Raw genomic sequence first — 19984 nt, forward strand, 5'->3', positions numbered from 1 at the left:
CTGGCTCTGGTGAATTCTCTCACCCTCCCGTGCTTCTGACTGTACCCAGTGCATGTATAAACAAAACAAACAAACAAATAAATAAAACATGCCTCTATAAAAAAAAAAAAAAGACTATCAAATTTTCCTAGATTTTTGAGATAATTTTTTACCCTAATACTTATGAAAAAATAACAGAGACTTTGAAACAGCTTTGTTCACAATGCTGATATTCAAACCTTAGCCTATTGTTTTGATTCAATAATTGGAGTTATAAACATTTTTAAACTTAATTTCCTTGCTCCTTTTTTATTCAATATTTAATGCAATACCACAACTTTATAAACATGTATGTTTCAAACCAACCCATTAAACTCCTAATTAGATCTCATTAACTAAGGATTATCTCAGGCCACACTTCCTGGAAGCACCTGTACCAGTTCTCATTAAAAGCTATAATTTTAAACAAAATTTCTGTAGAAGTGCCATCTATACCAAAAGGATTGGCGCAGTAAAAAAGGAAAGCCAGGCTATGTTTCTCACAGGCAAAAGTTTATTACGCGCCCTCCCTCCCCCCCATGTTCATCCACCACCACAGAGGTTAGAGAAGCCACGCCGCTTGGGGGATGAGGGTAATCTTTTATAGGGTAGGGTTTGACCTTGGTGGGAGGTGGAGTGAAGTTGCTCTTCTCTTGGAACTTAGTGTTCTTTCTTGGCTGCTTATCAGGCGGTGCAAACCAGGTAGAGCCGGCACCAGGGATGCAGGTGGCAGCAATTTCAAGTTCCCCCCTCTGTCTCTTCTCTGCCTGGGGCTTGACCTTACATATACCAATTTTATATTCTCCAGAGGCCAGAACAGTTAGACCTAAAGGAGAAGACAGGCATACATACAGCATATACACAGACAATTCCTTTAGCTGTTAACCTACATGGGATATCTTATGCAAATGCAGTTTTACTCATATTTGCAGAGTTTTCTCTACTTCTTTATAAGGACAAACACTACTTTTCTGAAGCTAAGTTCTTTTTACCACTGCCTTACAGAAAAACAGTTTTACCCACATTGAAGTATCCAGACTATTTGTTCACCTGAACCACACATGTACCTGTAAATAGTCTACAAAGAGACAAAGAAAAGGAAAAATAAGATAGACTCATATACAAAAACTTCACAAAAATCAAAATTTTAAAAATGAATAATAAAAAGCAAAAATCAAAACCAAGTTCTTTCCATGGAGTCAAAATCAAATTCCTAACTCTGGACAGTGATGACTGCAGAGGCCACATGCTTCCACATGCCTTAGATTTTGGAAGGAAAAATAAAACTTTAGTTAGAGCAATCACAAAGGAGACTTTCAGTCTTTTTCACAGTCTCAAGAGTTTCTAGTATTCATTAGGAAGTCAGTCCTGGGGAATCCAGCAACAAAAGCTGAAAAAGCAAAATTCAAAATCAAAATGCAATCAATTCCCCCAAACTATGGTGGAACAACAGCAGAAGTCATAAAGTCTTGTCTTGCACCTGGTGGTACTACACCAATGATACTTATCAAAACGAGGTGTGGCTGCCTTATGCAAAAATGTCACAAATGTCTGCCCATAAACCTGGAGACTCTGGACTGCATTTATGATATTCCCAGAAAGTTTTAATCAATCCAAATAGAGTGTTTTTTAAAATCAGACCTTCCTTAGTAAGAAGCAGGGATCTTAGGAAAATATCACTCACCAGCAAGCAAACAAATCCAAAAATTCAAATGGAAATTATGCTCCAAATGCTGTAGAAAAAGAGATTCCCAGTAGCAGCCTGTAAGGAGCAGGAAGACCAAAGTGCAGGTTTCCTGATCCAGCAGACCAGGTAAAGGAGGAGTCAGAGTCCTCAGTGGTTTTTTGTGGGTCTTTTATTGGGATTTACCTGGTACACAGAAGGCAAGGGTGCTGGGGGGCCGGGAGGCTGGCAGTCCTCCCAGCCCCCAGCAAATCCTCACTCTATCTGGGCTCTCTGGCGTTCTCTCTGCTTCTCTGCTCTTCCGTTCGTTCTGCTGCTTCTTGGCTTCTTCATCAGCTTCTGCTGGAGTCCCCGTGACGCCGCCCTTAAAAGCCCAGTCTCAGCCCAGGTGTTTCCCATCTACCTACGCCCACACCCTATTCCAGGTGCCCGCCATCAGGCATGCATTCAGGACCGCAAGGATCCATCATCTATCCTGATGGCAGGAGGGCAGAAAAGCCTGACATTTTTTCCTTACCCTACACAGCCCCTTTAAATTTAATCCAGAGGAAATCTCTCTAATTGTTGTGATCCAGACCTTACAAAACCCATTACTCCAAAACGTATTAGGGTTGCAGTCACCTAGAGTTGCAATCACCAGTAATCTCTCAATCACAAAGCCTCATGTGCTTTACTTAATCTCAACCCCAAGCATGAATTTTCTAATTTGAAGACAATGAACCATCTTTGGCCTCAGTCTGAGCTGCAAAAACCATCCAGATGTCATTAGGCCTGCAAGATAGTAGAGATGAGGAAACAGTCACAAATAAAATACCCAAATCGCAGAACTTAATTTATGGCACAAACTGAAATGTTAAAATCTCAGGAGACCAAAAGGAAAGAATTAAAATGCTGAGTTCCAGGACACCTCACAGTGCTTCACCATTTTGGAAAACTTAAACCTCAGAAAGAAAAGGAAGTTACTTTTCCATGAAGCATCAGATGCCATCTCTCACCTAGCAAAGCAAGAATTTACCACATAGCTTCAAAGACCATCTTGCAAAGGAACCCTTTGCAAGAAGAAGAAGAGAGAAGAAGAGAGAAAACCACTTACTCCCACACAGGAGTATTTTTGTATTTAAAGAACAGGTTTATTAGGGAAAGGAACAGAAGAGTAAAAGACACTTGCATAGACACCAAAGGGACAGGTTTGCTGAGAGAGGCCTGGCGGGCGGCCTTGAGGAGAGCTGCCCTCTGCTGAAGGAGGTCGGTGAAGAGAAGTCCTGGCATGGTACAGGTCACAGGCAGGCAGGAAGCTGCTGCCCTGTAGGAGAAGATAATTGGTAAAAGAAAGCACCTGCATAGTCACAGGTGGGCAAAAAGACTGCTGCCTGACACAGGAAAATTTCCATAAAATCAAACCTCTGAACTAGTGAGACATTGGGCAAGTTAGGGTAATTAGGCAGTTTTAGGGACATTGCAGGAGGGGACCTCTGAAGAGTTTAGGAAGGCTTCAGAGATAAGGACAACTAGAAGAATGTAACTAATTCCACTGGGAATAATAAACATCCCAGGACCAAGGACAACATTGTTAAGGCTGGCCTTGGTTTCCCTAAGGTGATAAAGGGAGGTGGAGTTTGGGGAAATGGAGAGTGGTTTAATTTATGGACACATTAGGAGGGCAGCAGACTCATGTCTGGTAGGCCACCATTCTGCCCTTTGTCAGAGTGCAGGGATATTTATGCAAGGGCGAAATGAGATGGGGTCAGCACTGAGACCGGTGGGCACCAGCCTGTTTTTCTTCAATAGCTGATGTTTAACTTTCTCTTCCCCAAAATGCAGGTGTGCTCATCTGGGAGACTGGGCCATAAAGATAAATCTACCAAACAAGGGGGAAGATGCAACAAATGGGGAGAGACAAACCTGTTAGATAAGGAATGTGAAGATCCCCCACTCAGTAGCAGATTAAGTGAGACAGCCGAGAACTAACCAATCACAGACTGGTGGAGCTTTAGAATAATGGGGGAAAGAAGGTATATGTTCCCTGAGACACGACTCCACTTTGGCTTCCTTGCCCCTCCCTGGCCTGGTTTCATGGCCTGGGAGTCCCGCTTTATTTCTGTTCTTTTTCTCCTCAATAAACTTTTTCTTTCTCTAAACCAACCTGCCTCTACTCGCTTGCTTGCCTGAGAGTCTGCGAAGTTCCTGCTGTGGCTTTGTGAGACACCATCCCATGGTGGTCTAGTGGCTGGGACTCAGCGCTGCCCCTGCAGCCTGGGATCTGTTCCTGGCTGGGAGACTAGGTCTGACAATACTGGTATCAGTAGTAACTAGAACTGAATTGCACATGTACCCACAATGCCCCCACAAGGCCATAGCAGCCTTTCTAATCAAAGGGTAAAGGATAAATCACACATATCTGAAGCAAAAAGATACACAATACACCAGAGAAACCAAAACCACATTCAAGCTTATGGTAGCCAGTACTATGGGTCTCCCCATAGGGCTGAATCACTGGGAGTGGCTTTTTCCTGAACAGCACAACAAAACTATTACTAGAGGCTTATTCTTAGTAAAAGCCTCCAAAACTGTTATCAGGCAAAACTGAGGGACGCCCAGGGACCCCAAACATGGGAAAACCCCATGCTGCCTATTTTAAAGGTCCATACCACTAGCATGCACAAAGGTGAGCAACTGAACTCTAATAGCTCAAAGATTTTTAATACATAGAGAAGAAGAGTATGGGGGAAAAGGAGTTCAAATAAAACTCTCAAACTCTGAAATAACCAACCTCTCAGGGCAAACAACCAAGCAGCCAGTCCGGACCCAGGGGCTGCTGAGACCTGAGAACAAAGCATCTAGGAGTCCAAGGCAGGACTTCCCAACAGGAAAGAGAGGCAGGGCCCAGGGGACTCAGAAAAGAAAGACCTAAAACTCACCATGTAACCTAAGCAGGATAATCACCACGAGGGCAAGATGAAAGGTGCTGTTGTCTCTGAAGAGCCTACCTGCCAAAAGTGCTAAACCTGCCAAGAGCAAAGACCAAAAACAATCTTCCTGTGTGTCCTCCACTGCTCACACAATGGCTGCCTTGTTCCTTATGACAGGGGTTGGGAAGAAGGGTGAAAAGGGAACCGTACATACTACAGGAATATGCATGTACACACATTGTTTGATTTATGACCTGTTTGCTCTGAGTTAATGTCCCAGCCCAGGAAACACCTAGGAAATGTGATGGATACCATTACTGTCAGACACTTATCAGTCCCAGCATCCTGGGAAGTGCTCCTAAAATCAAGATGCCTGAGGAGGGGGTGTGGTGGGACATTTTCCTAGAGCGAAAGTCAAAAGCCAGCTTACTGTGGGTCTGCTAGGCTTAAACAGCCTGCTTGGCTGCCATTTTGGTTATGTGCAGTTCTGATTCCAATGCAAGGTCAGAACAGCCTCATCAAACAGCTATATAACCTAAAAGAATATAGTACTAGACCCTACAGGGCTCCTTTCAAATTAAACAAGAACAGGAGGCTTAATCATCCTGGGATAATGGGTACACTCACAAGGTTAGACCAGGATGCCAAGGGGGCATTCACTGATATGTGATTGTGTGCCCCAGAGACTGATCAATGGAACACCTTGTTGATCAGATTGGAACCATGGATGAGGATCTGGGGTTACTTAAGTGGAAAATGTCTAAAGTTATGTTGAAACAATGCCTCACTGTAGACTGAAAGTTCCAGAGAGTAACTGATAAAGGGTCTCAAAGCCACATGCCTGACTCATCCCAGATAACTGCTTAGAAGGCTCTTGCTTCTGTACTCCCTGCTGGCTTTTAGGTGCAAATGGACTCCTACTAAGACAATAAATTCCTATTGCCTAATTGCTCAGGGCTTAGACTTTGGAGAAGGATCTCCCCTGAGCCCTCTGGTGTTAATAAAGAACTTCTCTTCTCCTCTCTGAGTGCTGCTTGGTTTCCTGACAGAATTTCTATTTCTATTACAACACTGGGTCATCAAGCAGATAAATAATACCTGGTCAGTGGACTCATCTCCCCCTGGATCCCTAAATGATATAAACACATGTTCAGTTTCACCCACCCTTTTTCTCTTTTTTCTCCTACCCCATCTATTTGATGCTGTGTGATTATTCTAGCAATAAAAAGGTGAGCATTTTTGCTCTTAAGGCAGCATCCTGCATTGTACACCTTGCTCCACAACTCCCATTTTGTTAGGGGGAAAGGATGTCCTGAGCTAATTCCATGCAGGCTTTGTGGACTCCACCCCCACTCCAGACCAAAGCCATCAAGACATTGGGAAAGACAAATCCCGTCACCACCAAAGGGAAGGTGACTGGGACCTGAGGGTGGAGTTTAGCAGTCAGGTTTGGTATAAAAACCAGACACGTGGGCCTTGGGCTCTCTCGCTCTGTTGCTCGCCTCCTGGCTTCACGGCTCCTGGCTTGTGGCCAGCTCTCAGAGTTCCATTTGGGATTCCAGATCGGTGGATCGGGTAGGACGCATTTAAAACTTTGTCTCCCACTTTTCTCCCTGAGCTGTACATTTCTTCATTTGCCCTTCCCTTGTAAATAAACCTTTTATTAACCTTTTGTGTGTGCCTGCAGTAGAGCATTAATAAGTCCTTTTAAGCGCGTGGGTGAGGACCCAGTCAGGCAACCTGTTTTGTATTGGGGCTGCCCTGTAACAGTTTGTCAGTGTGGTGTTGTGAATGCAACAGCTCACGAATAATTATCTGTTTTTGTATAACTCACTATAAAACAGCAAACCAGAGATGAAGTATTAGAACGTTTTATTTGGGGCATGATGGTTGGCCACCCTCAGATATGCTGGCAAGTCTGAAAAACTGAAAAAATCATGAGTTATAAGATTCAGTTCCTATCTTTGCTTTTTATTGTTGTCGTTTTGGCTTCTGGCAAGTGGCAGGCAACGTACCAGGATTTTCTGGGTAATTTCCTTGATTCTAAGTGTGTGTGTTGGGGGGAGGGGGAAGCAAGAGGAGTTTCATTCAGAAAGTCCAGTTCATGACGTGCTGGGAGTTGTAATCCAGAGCATCTAAGATGTCAACAGCATGGAAGTGGAGACAGGGAAGATGGAGCAATTCCTGTGGCCTCGAAATGTACTCCTTCCCCTGCCATGGTGTCAGACCCTATAACACTCTCATATACTAATATATGTTGGACTATTTCCCAGGTATGAATCCTCACTTTGATTATCTAATAAACATTTTGTTTAACTATTTTGAGACTTTATTTTCAGTTAATGAGAGATAGACTTGCAGCTAACTCTTCCTCATCATCAAAATGCATGTTCCCAAAGTTTTGTTGAGGCACAGAAGAAAGATTCCTGTGGGTTCTTCCGAGTTGAATAAGTAATCAAAACAAACTCACATGGATTAGCAAAGGAAAAACAATCAATTTAATATCATACATATAAAGAATTTCCATGGTTCTAAATTATAATGAAAAATGGGATGGATCGGGAATTCTTATCATGTGTTTTGGGACCAGGGGCATAAGGAGGAAAGAGGAGACTTCACAGGACAGACAAGGAGCGGGTTACCACATCCTTACTGAAAGTAAAGATGAAATTCTTAGATAGAAAGGACGTACTTGCTGATAAGCATGTCAGATAAACTTTACCAACTACATTATTCTAGATAGCTCTTACAAGAAAGAGGTTTCCAGGGAAATTTCTACCTTGAAAAAAAAAATTAACGCTCGTGAAACTGGCTTTCTATTAGATTTCATACAGATTATTAAGTTATTCTCCCATTTCTGTAGCTTACCAGGAATATGAAAATAAAGTTTTCTTGTTCTTCTTTCCTTCCTATGTCCTCTAATGCTATCAGCCTTTCAGTGTCAAGAATACCTCTACATTTTAATGGAGTCTCCTGCATTCATTCACTCAGTAATTCACTTAGTCAACATTCATATATTTGGTAGCTGTTATGTCTCAGGCATCATATTTCTATTTAGGGAATTCTCAATTTTCACAACTGTGAACATTACTAGAATGTTTTGAGAAAAATTAAGACATGAACTGAAAGAATATATTAGTAGTTAAAAGTGTCAACTTTGAATCCAAGTTTCACTACTCACTTTCTGTGTGATCTTGGGCTGATGAACTATCCACTTTGGATTTCAAGTCCATCTTCTACAAAACAAACAATATGTTGTGAAGGATCTATGAGATACTAGGAGGTGTGAAACTCCAAGATTTCTGCCCATCAGCAAATCTTGACACATTTCTTTGAGTTTGTGTATCGGTCACTCACATCCAATTCTAGAATTTATCTTTTCCCAAGAGTGTTTATAACATTCCTTGATGGGTAATATGCACATCCATGAATAACAGGATAACTGCACTGTTATAATGCCTGGGTGATAAACAACTCGTAGAAAACTTTATATGAACCTGCCCGAGCCCGCGGACTGGTCAACGAGGTTCTCGAGGGGAGAGCAGCGACCTGAAGAACAGGGGTACACCACGGAGGGAGACACGTGCACTCTTCGTTCAGCTATCACAGGTCTCGTTTACTTTCGGTTTCGGCGGGGCTTTATAGCTGGGGACCGGAAGCGGAAGCAGCAGGCCAACAGTGCCTAGCCAATGATCAAACACATATACGGATCGCCAGAGGCCGTCATGCACACTGGGCCAAAAGAAGCTAATCCCGGAAGGGCACATGCCCTTATTTGGTGCGCCGGAGGTCGTCATGCGCACTGGGCCGAAAGGAGCACAGCCAATCACGGAAGGGGGAAGTATCCTGATGCCACGAGGTAAGGCGCCAACATGAACCTCTGGTTTTGACCAGGCTCAGCTTCCAATTTGGATTTCTAACCGCAATGAGCACCTGGACTGTGTTCGCTCTATTACAGGAGCATTTGTTAAAGCTGCTTCCTGCAACAGGCATTCCTTCATGTGCTGAAGATGCTCACTTTTTTTTTTTCCACAGGAAATTCTCTATTTTCTGTTAGCTCCCACTTTTCAGGAGCTGGGCCTATCATGACCTCCATGAAGCCAGTTCTGATTGTCCCACACCTACCAAGGAGCACAACTGACAAAATCTTGGTAGGATTCCATATCACTTTGACAATATACAATAGTGGTTATTTGTGAGGTCCAGAGCTATGGCATGGCAGAAGAGCTGGCTATAGGCAGCCATCTTTTCCATGCATAATTAGAAATCAATTATTACCCAAATGTAAATCTCACCAGTTCACCATGTTACTATATTGACACACACTTTTTTTATTCTCTTAGGTGCTTGTTTGATCATTAAGGTAGCAGAAGAGAGAAAAGATAGAAAGGGGGCTGTGGTCATAGTGGGGGCCATTCCTGGTGGAGGGACAAACAGGAGGAGGTCTGTTGCTCTGGTATGTCAAGGCTGGCACAGGTGCACTTTACTGTGAGTGAGAGATACTATATTGATTGCTGACTTAGCCCTGGAACAGAATCATTAGTCCCGAAGTGTAAGCCTGGTAATAGCAAGAATGGTGGAGGAGGCACATTTCCCCACCCAGCAGGAACTGAGGGACTCTGATGGTGAAGAGAAAATCAGCTGTGAATTATGGCGTCCCATGTTACTGAGGAAGAGACCTGGAAAGTAGACCCAGGCACCAACTAGATTGTGGCCTGTCTGCAGAGAGAAAGGTGTCTCAGGCTTTGCATGCCCTCCTCCCCCGCTAAGTCTCTGAATGTTGTGACTGAGACATTTGAATTAACACACGCACAGCAGAACTCTCCTGTCTCACCTGTTTTTCCCCTCAGCAGTATATTTCAGTCAGTCTGCCTGTTCTGTCCCCCACTCTGTGGTGAATCCTCTCACACACACACCCGCACCTCTGGCCTGTATCCCAGTCCTTGTATGCGTAAATAAATAAATATTTTAAATAAAACACTGTCCCATATCCCCCTTCCTGTAACCTATATAGAAAAGGAGGACCCCAAAACTTAAGCCACAATGCCACCTACAGGGAAAAGGAAAAAGACAGCAAAACACAAGCAAAGGAAAAGTTAATGTGGAAATATAGAGACACTGAAAGAAAAAGATAAAGTAGAAGCCAGGGTTTCGACACTGAATTGGAGGTCCTAACAAAGTTCTGAAGACCAGTTATGATGAAACTCAATGAAGTTTGGGACAAATATGAGATAGGATAACCAAATATGAGATATGAAAATTCTTCATCAAACAAATTAAAGCTTTTTTTTTGAAAATTCCAGATAGAAATGAGGATACAACAAAAGAACTGAAAACAAGCACAGGGGGTGGAGTAAGACCCAGCAAAGTGTCCACCAGTCACCACCATTGCCCAGATATGCTGCGACAATCCCTGGCACAATGCAAGAAGTAGGGAGGGAAGTCACTCCCCCTGTAGCAATTCCCTGAAAGCAAATGGGAAGATGGAAAACACAATAGTCACATGAGTCCTTAAGGAATACTACACCACAGAAAGGGAGCTTAGTATCCAGAACCCAATGACAAAGTCATGGAAGTCTGTTTTACCTATCAGATACAGGATTCAAACTTGCTATGATGATGAAATCCAAAGAAAATAGAAAAGCAAATCAAAGATATTTAAGAAGCTTCCCTCAGCTTTCCTAAGTACTTCCAAGGAAGCTAAGGTTGCACTAGGGTGAGAACTTCACTTCATCTGGCCACTAGTACCACCCCCAGCAGAGTCTGTCCCGCACCATGACTTCCGCCTTGGAGCTCCCTATCTGCATCTACTAAGCCCTCATCTTGCACGATGATGAGGTGGTGGGCAGGGAGGATAAGATCAATGCCCTCATTAAAGCAGCAGTGTAAATGTTGAACCTTTCTGGCCTGGCTTGTTTGTAAAGGCCTTGGCCAGTGTCAACAATGGAAGTCTCATCTGCAGGGTAGTGGCTGGTGGACCAGGCCAGCAGCAGGTGCTGTCCCAGCAGGTGGTCCTGCTCCTTTCACTGCTGCTGCTCCATCTGAGATGGTAGAAACAAAGAAACAACAATCTGAGGATTCTGATAATGATATTGGTCTGTTTGACTAAACCTCTTTTCTAACATGTTCAATAAAAAGCTGAACTCTTTAAAAAAAAAAGCAAAAACATCCAGAAAGAATTCTGATGTTTCATTGTCTCATAAATGTCCTCAACTATAAGTGATTTGTGGTGGGAGAACTATGGTGACCACACCTGAGGGAAGATAGCCTATATTGTGAAAAAATTACCAAGGATATAAAATTATCATACTTGATTAAAAATAAATAAATAATAAAATATATTCATAGTTTAAAAAAATAAATACATGTCCTTGATTCTTTCAAAGTAAAAAAAAAAAAGAGTTATTCAAAATTTAGAAAAACAAGGAAATAGAACTATAAAATTTAGGACAAAATGTCAAAAACAGGTTTTCATCTATCAATAATCATTCTAAATGCAAATAGATGAACTCACCAATTAAAAGACACAGTATCTTGTTTGATCAGGAAACACAATCAAATTTTTGTATGTCTTGAGGAGATGACTGCATTTCTTTTGTCTATGGAATTGTAATGTGTCTATGGAATGCTGTATTTTAGAGAATATTCAATTCTTCTACAGAAAACACACACACAAAAATGGGATGGATGAAACTAAAGGCCTGGGTTAAGCATCATAGCAAATAACTCATTAACACATGAGGTAATTAAACAAGTACCATATTTGTATGTGAACATAGATGGGGAAGGACGGAAAGGTGAATATTCAAGAAGTCTTAAGACAACCTTCAAGTAGTGACACCATTCAGCCCCATTTTTCCTTTACCAAATGAGCAAGGAGAAGCATGTCTCTCATCAGACTAACTAGTAAGTCATAGCTGTTGTCTGCCGCGGACCAGCACAGCAGTAGACGATGAGGCCGTCTCAGGGTTGAGAGAAACGTGCAGGGTGGTCAGGGAGTCGGCGAAAGAAATGACAAACAGACACAATTTAAGAGAGTGAAAATCTGAGTGTAATTTTCTTTGAGTTGGTGACCAGTATATATATGTTTTTCTAAAGGCATAGGATTGGTTATCAGTGAACTAAACCAGTTGTCTCATAGGTTTAATTTATCATTGACAAGGCAGTGATTTATGTCCAGAGTTACATTTGGATCTAGGCACATTCCTAAGCAGTCAGACCATTAGTTTTGTCTTTTGTTTTATATAATTACATTTTCTCCTAGCTAACCACTAAATTTATTAATCATTATTAATTATAACAGGTGCACTTATTTTTTTATGTAATAAAACTTTTTCATTAAGGATCAAAGCTAAGGAATTTTAACATATAACAGAGCAATTATTGAACTAACAATTTTGTTGTTACACAAGGTTTAGTGGTGTTTCATTTGAGTCATCTTTGTTACTAGATTTCATATGTTTCTTTAATTTAGCAATCAATGACCTTTATAGAAGAGAAGGAAGAAGTTTTAGAAAGAGAGTGAAGGGATAAAGTTTGTTGGTCTGAGGAGATGAGATAAGGCTCCTTTTGGTCAGCATTCTTGTGGTGGCTCCTGGTGGTCATTATTTTTTGATAGGCGTCTGTCTTATCTATGTCTTCAGGGAACTTTGCTGTATTCCCCGGCGCGCTGGTTCCTTGTCCAGCCGGACCTAGGGACCGTGGCAAAAGCCATTAGCCCTAACGGTCACTGCAGGGGGAGGTGCAGCAGTTGTCAAGGTTTTTTTGTCCTAGCTTCTCTCCACTGAAAGAGTGTGTAATATTGACCCTGAATCCCTTTTGTCCATGAGCTTTTCACTTCAGCCCTAGCTGCAGTCCTCACGACCACACCAAGGCAGGCAAGTCTGATTAGGTGGAGGATAGATGCACAGATGGCATATGTCCACCATCTGTCCAGCGTGTGATCCACCCTGGCAGCCACTTCCCCTAAGTATATTAAAGTGCTCTTACCTCCTCTTCCCTTGTTCCTCTCTGTTTCAAATTCTTCAACCTTTATGCCTGAAGCATTTTATGTTGCCTGCGAGCTTTCTGTTCATGACCTCTGGGCAAGCTCACCTGGTAAAGCATTTAGAGATGAGCAGGGATTATGATGACAGTACACCGTCACAATTGCCAAGAACTTTCTGCCAAATGCTCTTTCTGTGATGATATATCTGCTTAGGCCTTCCTTCCCCACCACACTTCTGCTCTCATTTGTCATGGAAAATCATGTCCTCTGCATATGTTCATTACCAATAGAATCCTTAGTTAAGGGTTTAGCCCCGCTGTCAGGGCTGCTCTACTCACACCAGTGTGAGGGCACGTCTTTTCTGATGCCAGAAAAATCTGCAATTGTGGAATCACCAAAGGTTTTCATTTTAAAACCTGATATTTTGAAGTATAGATTTAAATGTCGCTATATGTTTGTTTGGATTAAGCAATTAAATAAATAGATGGTGGGTGGTGACGGAGTTACACATAATGAACAAGAAGCTAGATTGTTCATGTAAGTATGAACTCATTTTGGTTTAATAAAAAGACAGATGGTTGCATATAGGAATATTATAGTTATGTGTATATACACAGGGAAGTATACACACATATGTTTCCTTACTGTGGAAGAAACAACGCTCCACTAACAATGAGCGTAACTGGCAACAGATATTGATTTATAATGCCAGTCTTCAACTAAAGAACCGGGGCTCCTTGGAGAAATGCTGATCATAGGATTGGGACAGAAAGTGTGCAAAATGAGACAAGAACATCTCCTTACAGTATTGGATCATAACCCAAAGTGTAGAATAAGTAGTATGAACGTATGTCAAGGGACACCTCCCCTCCAGTCTAATAGACCAGACAGCCATGTCCTACTACCAATTTTCACCGGTGACTAGAAGCCTCTAGGATCCTCACCAACTCCCTTATTCTTCAGGTACAAATCGTCTCCCCAATGTGTGAAGAAGTCTGGAAAGACCAAACATCAAAAATCATAAAAATCTGGGAAAAGATAAAAAAGAAGAAAAAGAAAAAAGAAAAACAACAGTGCTACCTGCTAGAAAAGTGTAAGTTCTGCCAGCTTCTAAGCTGCTGCTAAGAACACTTTAAAAATGACAAACTTTAAAATACAAAATGGGCAAAGAAAATACAAAATGGGCAATTTGAGAGCTCAAGGAAATATTAAAGAGAGAACAAATCTCCAAAACCCAACCACAAAGATATGGAAGATTTTATCTTCCAATAAGATAGTTCAAAATAGCCATGATGTTTTTTGATAAAGAAATACAAAGAAACAGAAGAAATATAGCAAAGCAATTCAAAGTAGCACAAGAGAACTCTGGAAAGCTAATCAGAGAGGCATAATAAAATGCAGAAAAGAATGAATGTCAGGAGAAATGCAACTCATGAACAAAAAATAGAAATTGGATTTAAATAAGAGAGTAAGGGAGAGAGGATGGTAGGGACAGACAGGATCCTTGAGTTGTTTCTCCCCGCAAAAATACCGAGGATTAGCTTAAACAGGGAGCAGCCACATCTGGATGGATCTAGGAGCTAGGAAAGTGAGGACCAATGTCTTAGCAAGAAAGAGGGCCAGAATAAAGTTGGAAAAGGAAGGAAAAACTAAAAAAAAAAAAAAAAAAGTCAGGAACAGTGTCAGCTGGGAGGTATGCTGGCCATTCCACCAACAGTCTCCCAGGCTCTCCTGCATGACCTGGGAAGGACAGCATAATTCATTCTGAGAACACAGCCTGTTCAAAAGTTCAACACCCTGGTGGCCAGTGACTGGGTTTGGTCTCTGGGATTCCAGAAGTGTCTGTGACTGCGTTGGTGAACTGGGGAAGACACCTACCTCTCCCCCTGGCTGACACAACCTCCAGCCTGAACTTACAAGTAGGTGACAGGAGGCCACAGTGATCTTGGTTTACCTACTAGTTTGTTCAGGGCCACCACGTGGAGGCAGCCATTGGTCTGGAAATGGTGCTACTCCTGGCATCACTCCATTATAGGGGAGAGCATAGCACTGAGAGACATATGCAGAACATAGCCATTTTAATAGGAGCATGTAGAGCTCGTTATGGAGAGACTGAGTACATACCATCCTTTGCCTTCCCCTATGTGCTTACAAAGAAACTCCAAACTAAGGGCCTGTCTAGCCCCTTAGTAGGGGAGAACACGTCATCACCAAGCATACCAAGTGAATAAATTTTTTGAAGACTGAGGGTTTCAAAAAGACTGAGCATACATCTACTTGCTCCCCTCCTCCAGAAACACGAGACATGGCTTCCAGAATCTACAGTCAAAAACTATAGGAAACCGCAGGGAACAGAACCACTTTCACCACTTTCAAATAGCATTGGAATTCATAGCTAGAACAATTAATTGAGAAAAATATTGAAAAACACTCCACATTGGCAAAGAGAAAGTAAAACTATCACTATTGCAGATGATGTGACAATATACCTAGAGACCGTAAGTAGTCCACTAAGAAAGTTAATAGAAACAATAAATCTGTTAGTAAAGGGGAATGTTACAAAATCAATTTACAAAATTCCATTGTGTCCTCTGATGCAAATAACAAGGTATAAAAGAAAAAGATCAAGATAACAACTGCATTTACAACTATATCCAAAAGATTTAAGTACCTAGGAATAAACTTAACAAAGGAGGTGAAGTACCTGTGCAAAGAAAAGTGTAAGATATCATTAAAAGAAATAGCAGACACAAAGAAATGGAAAGATTTTCTCTGCTCCTGGATCAGAAGAATTAACTTTGTTAAAAGAATTAACATTAGGACCTCCCTGGTGGCCCAAGGAGTTAAGACGCAACCTATGAGGCTTCCGCAGCCACTGCAGCATGAGTTCAATCCCCGGCCAGGAAGATACACACATGGTGCAGCAGACCTCTCCTGCCTCACCCGCTGCTACCCTCAGCAGTGTATTTCAGTCAATCAACCTGTTCTGTTCCCCACCCTGTCTCTGGTGAGTCCTCTCAGCCCCCACACCTCTGGCCTGTGTCCCAGTTCTTGTATACATAAATAAATAAATCTTTTTTTAAAAAAAGAATTAACATTATACCCAAAACAATAGATTCAATGCAATCCCTATCAGAGTTTCAGTGGCATTTGTCAAATAAATAGAAAAAACATAGCCAAAATTCACATGGACCATAAAAAACCACAAACATATCCTGATATAAAAGAAAAATGGTGACATCATATTCCCAGATATCAAACTATCTTACAAAGCTATAATAATCAAAACAGTAAGTAAATGGAGTAAAAATAGACATGGGGACCAATGGAATGGAATTTAGAGCCCATCTTTATGTGGACAGTTAATCTATGACAAAGGAATCAAGAGTATATATTGAAGTCTCTTCAATAAATAGTATTGGAAAAACTGGACAGCCACATGCAAAAGAATGAAATCAAACCGCTTTCTCACACTATATATAAAAATTAACTCAAGGTGAATTAATGACTTGAAGGTAAGTTCTGAAACCATAAAATGTGTAGAAAATATGGGCAAAACACTCCAGGACATTGGCTTCAATGATATCTTTGTGGATTAGATTATGTAAATGAGTAAGACTGAATAAAACTGTGAAGCATGTGCACAAGCAAAAGAAACTACCAACAAAACAAAATGACACCCAGCTGAATATGAGAAATATTTTCACATCATATATCAGACAAGGGACTGATATTCAAGATCTACAAAGCACTCATACCAATCAACATAAAAAGCAGAAATTTGGTCAATCAAAAACTTGGCAGCAGGGCCTCCCCTGTTGGCCCAGCGGTTCAGCGCTGGGTTACGAAGCTGCCCGAAGCCTCTGCAGCGCCGGTTCGATCCCCAGCCGCCGGCGAGGGTCCTACATGACCCACAGACCTCTCCTGCCGCCCGCTGCTCCCTTCCGCAGTGTACTTCTGTCTGTTCTGTTTTCCGCTCTGGCTCTGGTGAATTCTCATACCCTCCCGCACTTCTGACTGTACCCAGTGCTTGTATAAATAAATAAATAAATCTTTAAAAAAAAAAAAAAAAAACCTTGGCAGCAGAGTTAAATAGACAGTTCTCCAAAGAAACATACAAGCAAAAGACACATGAACAAAATGCTTTTCGTCACTTATCAGGGAAAGACAAGTCAAAACCTCAATGAGACATCACCTTACACCTGTGAGAATGGCTCATATGGGAAAAAAAAAAAAAACCACACTAACAAAAAGTACGGGTGAGAATGTGGAGTAAAAGGAACCCTCTTATACTGTGCTGGGAACGGGGACACTCTACTTGTCCAGTCCCTATGGAAAACAGTATGGCAGTTTCTCAAAATATTGAAATAGATCTACCATATGATCCAGCAATTCCACTCCTAGGTATTTACCTGAAGAATGCAAAAACATTAATTTGAAGGGATATATGTATTCCTATGTTATTGCAGCACTATTTACAATAGTCAAGTTTTGGAAACAACCTAAGTGCTCATTAGCACCTAAGTGCTAATGTATTAGCAGATTAGGAAGATGGAATACTACTCAGCTCTAAAAAAATTAAATTATTTCCATTTGTGACAATATGAATGGAACTGGTTGGGGATTATGCTAAGCAAAATAATCAGAAGGAGATAGACAAATACCAAATGGTGTCACTTCCATAAATCAGAGGATCAGACAGAACCAAACCAGCAACAAACCCTAGATGTCTGACTGTAGAATTTAGGATACCAGAAAGGGAATGTGGAGAATAAGGTATGTAAGAATTCCAGTGGACTGTAGTGGAAGATAATGAGCCTCTTGGTTGTTGGTGTGGTGTGGTAACACACGTCTAAAGAGGTGTGGTCCTATAGCTTTGAATCCTATACAGTGTTATGAACCAATGTTGCCTCATTAAAAAAAAAAAAGATTAATGTCACATTTTTGGTTAATTACTTGTTTAAAATGTACTATTCTAATGCAACATGTTAAAAATAAGGGGAACTGGGCCTCCCTGATGGTGCAAGGGGTTGGGACACAGCTTATGGGGCTGTCCACAGTTACTGCAACACGAATTCAATCCCCGGCCAAGGAGCAACCCAGATGGTGCAGCAGACCTCAACTGGCTCGCCTGCTGCTCCCCTCAGCAGTGTATTTCAGTCAATCTGCCTGTTGTGTTCCCCATTCTGTCTCTGGTGAATCCTCTCACCACCCCCCATACCTCTGGCCTGTACCCCAGTTCTTGTATGCATAAATCAATAAATCTTTCAATAAAAAATAAGGGGGACTGAATCTAGGAATATATAAAAGTTTTCTGATCAGAAATTATCTAAAAATCTAAAATTAAAAAATTAGTAAAAATGCATAAGATTTTGAGAGATTAACCTTTCAAAGTGGTTTTTTTTAACTATCACTTAGCATTTTAAAATGTATTTGTTAAATTGTAAACAAGTTTTGTTTTCTGACTTGGTGAATTCCCTCATATAAATGTCATAGATAAAAAGTGAATTAAGAAGTTAAGGAAGGGCGCAGCGGTTGAGCGCTGGCTTGCGAAGCTGCCCGCAGCCTCTGCAGCGTTGGTTCGATCCCCGGCTGCTCCCCGGCCACTGGAGGAGGGTCCTACATGGCACGCAGACCTCTCCTGTCACCCGCTGCACCCCTCAGCATTGTACTTCATCCTTCTGCCTGCTCTGCTCCTCACTCTGGCTCTGGTGAATTCTCTCACCCTCCCGCACTTCTGACTGTACCCAGTGCTTGTATAAATAAATAAATAAATCTTTGAAAAAAATAAAAAATAAAATTAAAAAAAAAGAAGTTAAGGAAGAGGAAAATATTTTCTCATTTACTTAATTATTTTTCTGTTTTGGCACCTTGTCAGGCTCTCCTGATACAAAGAAGCACAGAATTCTGCAACCAGCAACCTTGACTTCATGAGGATCTGTCTCAGCCATGGAGCAGAGAACAGGTTATGTGAACTTTTCTAACCCACCAGCGTCAGAACAATGATACATTGGTCCTTCAGAACACAACATTTCAGTTCTGTGAACACAAGAGAAAATGATATTTTTAGACTGATAGTGTATTTGGTGCAAACAAAGTTAAAAGGTCAAGAAAATGATTGTATCTCTCTGCAAGAGGATTTATGTCTATTTGTACCTGGTTTCTATGTAATCACTTAGCACCAATGGCAGAAAAATGCTATTATTAGTCATAATAGTTTTTGTTGTTTTTCCATTGATTTAAGAGTTCATGCTGAAAACAAAGTGCTGTCAAATGATGAATCATTTATTACCACCTTGTCCTGAACAGGATTTGATGTGGGCAAGCCAGATGCACTGGGTCACCTAAGCACATTCCTTATATTGTGCTACATGGAAGCTCAAGCAACACAGGTCTATAACAAGCAGTCACTATAAAGCTAATTATTGTATGAGAATGTTTGTTATCATTGCTCTGTAATTGCTGCTAAATCCCACACTCTAAGTTCAGATAGACCATCTGCTATCACTTCACATATTGCAATGGTTTTAATGAATACCCAATAAATGGTTTCATGAATACCCAATCAGTTTCATGAATACCCAATTCACTCCTCTCGTCCTCAATCTACAGAAAGGGAGGCCACCCATAGGTAGCAAATTGTTGAAGAAAAGCTGTTACTGCTTTCCCTCAGAGGAGGCTCCCCTTCTCCCCTTCCTTCAGCAAGAAACTATAGCTTTGGGGAATCAGTTGTAAAGACTGAAGGCTTATGCTATGTAAAGACCAGTATTTTGTTCTTTGGTTGGGTGTCCATTCCCATTAACTTGGAAAACTCTTCTGGGCAGTGGATTAAGAAAATTAAGGAGGACCTCCCTGGTGGTGCAGGTGGTTGAGCTTGGCGCTGTGAAGCTGTCCGCAGCCTCTGTAGTGCAGGTTCGATCCCAGCTGGCCGGCTAGGGTTCCACATGGCGCGGCAGACCTCTCCTGTCATACCCACTGCTCCCATCAGCAGTGTATTTCAATCTGTGTGCCTGTTCTGTTCCCCACTCTGTCTCTGGTGAATCCTCTTATACTCCTGTACATCTGCTCTGTACCCTGGTTCTTGTATAAATAAATAAATCTTAAAAAAAAAAGAAAAAGAAAAAATCAAGGAGATTTGGGGCCTCCTTGGTGGTGCAAGGGGTTAAGCACTGCACTGTGAAGTTATCTGTAGTCTCTGCAGCATGAGTTCGATCCCTGGCCAGCCAGGGATCTACCCACATGGCACAGCAGACCTCTCCTCACTCACCCACTTCTCCCCTCAGCAGTGTATTTCAGTACATCTGCCTGTTCTGTTCCCTGCTCTGTCTCTGGTGAATCCTCTCACCCTCACCACCTCTGGCCTGTACCCCAGTTCTTGTATGCATA

The 19984-nt window shown here is 41.7% G+C and overlaps 2 long non-coding RNA genes and 1 pseudogene across 4 annotated transcripts; 2 read left to right on the plus strand and 1 right to left on the minus strand.

Moving 5' to 3' along the window:
- Positions 1-525: 525 nt before the first annotated feature.
- Positions 526-18651, minus strand: LOC119241401 (uncharacterized). 3 transcript variants are annotated; one of them, XR_005124306.2, is made up of 4 exons: positions 18469-18651; positions 12601-12705; positions 7793-7847; positions 526-844 (listed from the first exon to the last, which is right to left on the minus strand). It is a non-coding gene; the product is annotated as an uncharacterized LOC119241401 (long non-coding RNA). The 3 variants fall into 3 exon arrangements; XR_008550654.1 differs by having other exon boundaries at positions 18445-18483; XR_005124305.2 differs by lacking the exon at positions 18469-18651 and having other exon boundaries at positions 12601-12883.
- LOC119241393 (60S acidic ribosomal protein P1-like) lies at positions 10387-10720 on the plus strand (annotated as a pseudogene).
- On the plus strand, positions 12899-19036 carry LOC129145304 (uncharacterized). The gene is made up of 3 exons (XR_008550655.1): positions 12899-13135; positions 13562-13691; positions 18477-19036. It is a non-coding gene; the product is annotated as an uncharacterized LOC129145304 (long non-coding RNA).
- The last annotated feature ends 948 nt before the right edge of the window (positions 19037-19984 follow it).

This window comes from Talpa occidentalis, unplaced genomic scaffold (genome assembly GCF_014898055.3).
Source record: "Talpa occidentalis isolate TD23 unplaced genomic scaffold, MPIMG_talOcc4v2.1, whole genome shotgun sequence".
NCBI classification, from domain to species: domain Eukaryota; kingdom Metazoa; phylum Chordata; class Mammalia; order Eulipotyphla; family Talpidae; genus Talpa; species Talpa occidentalis.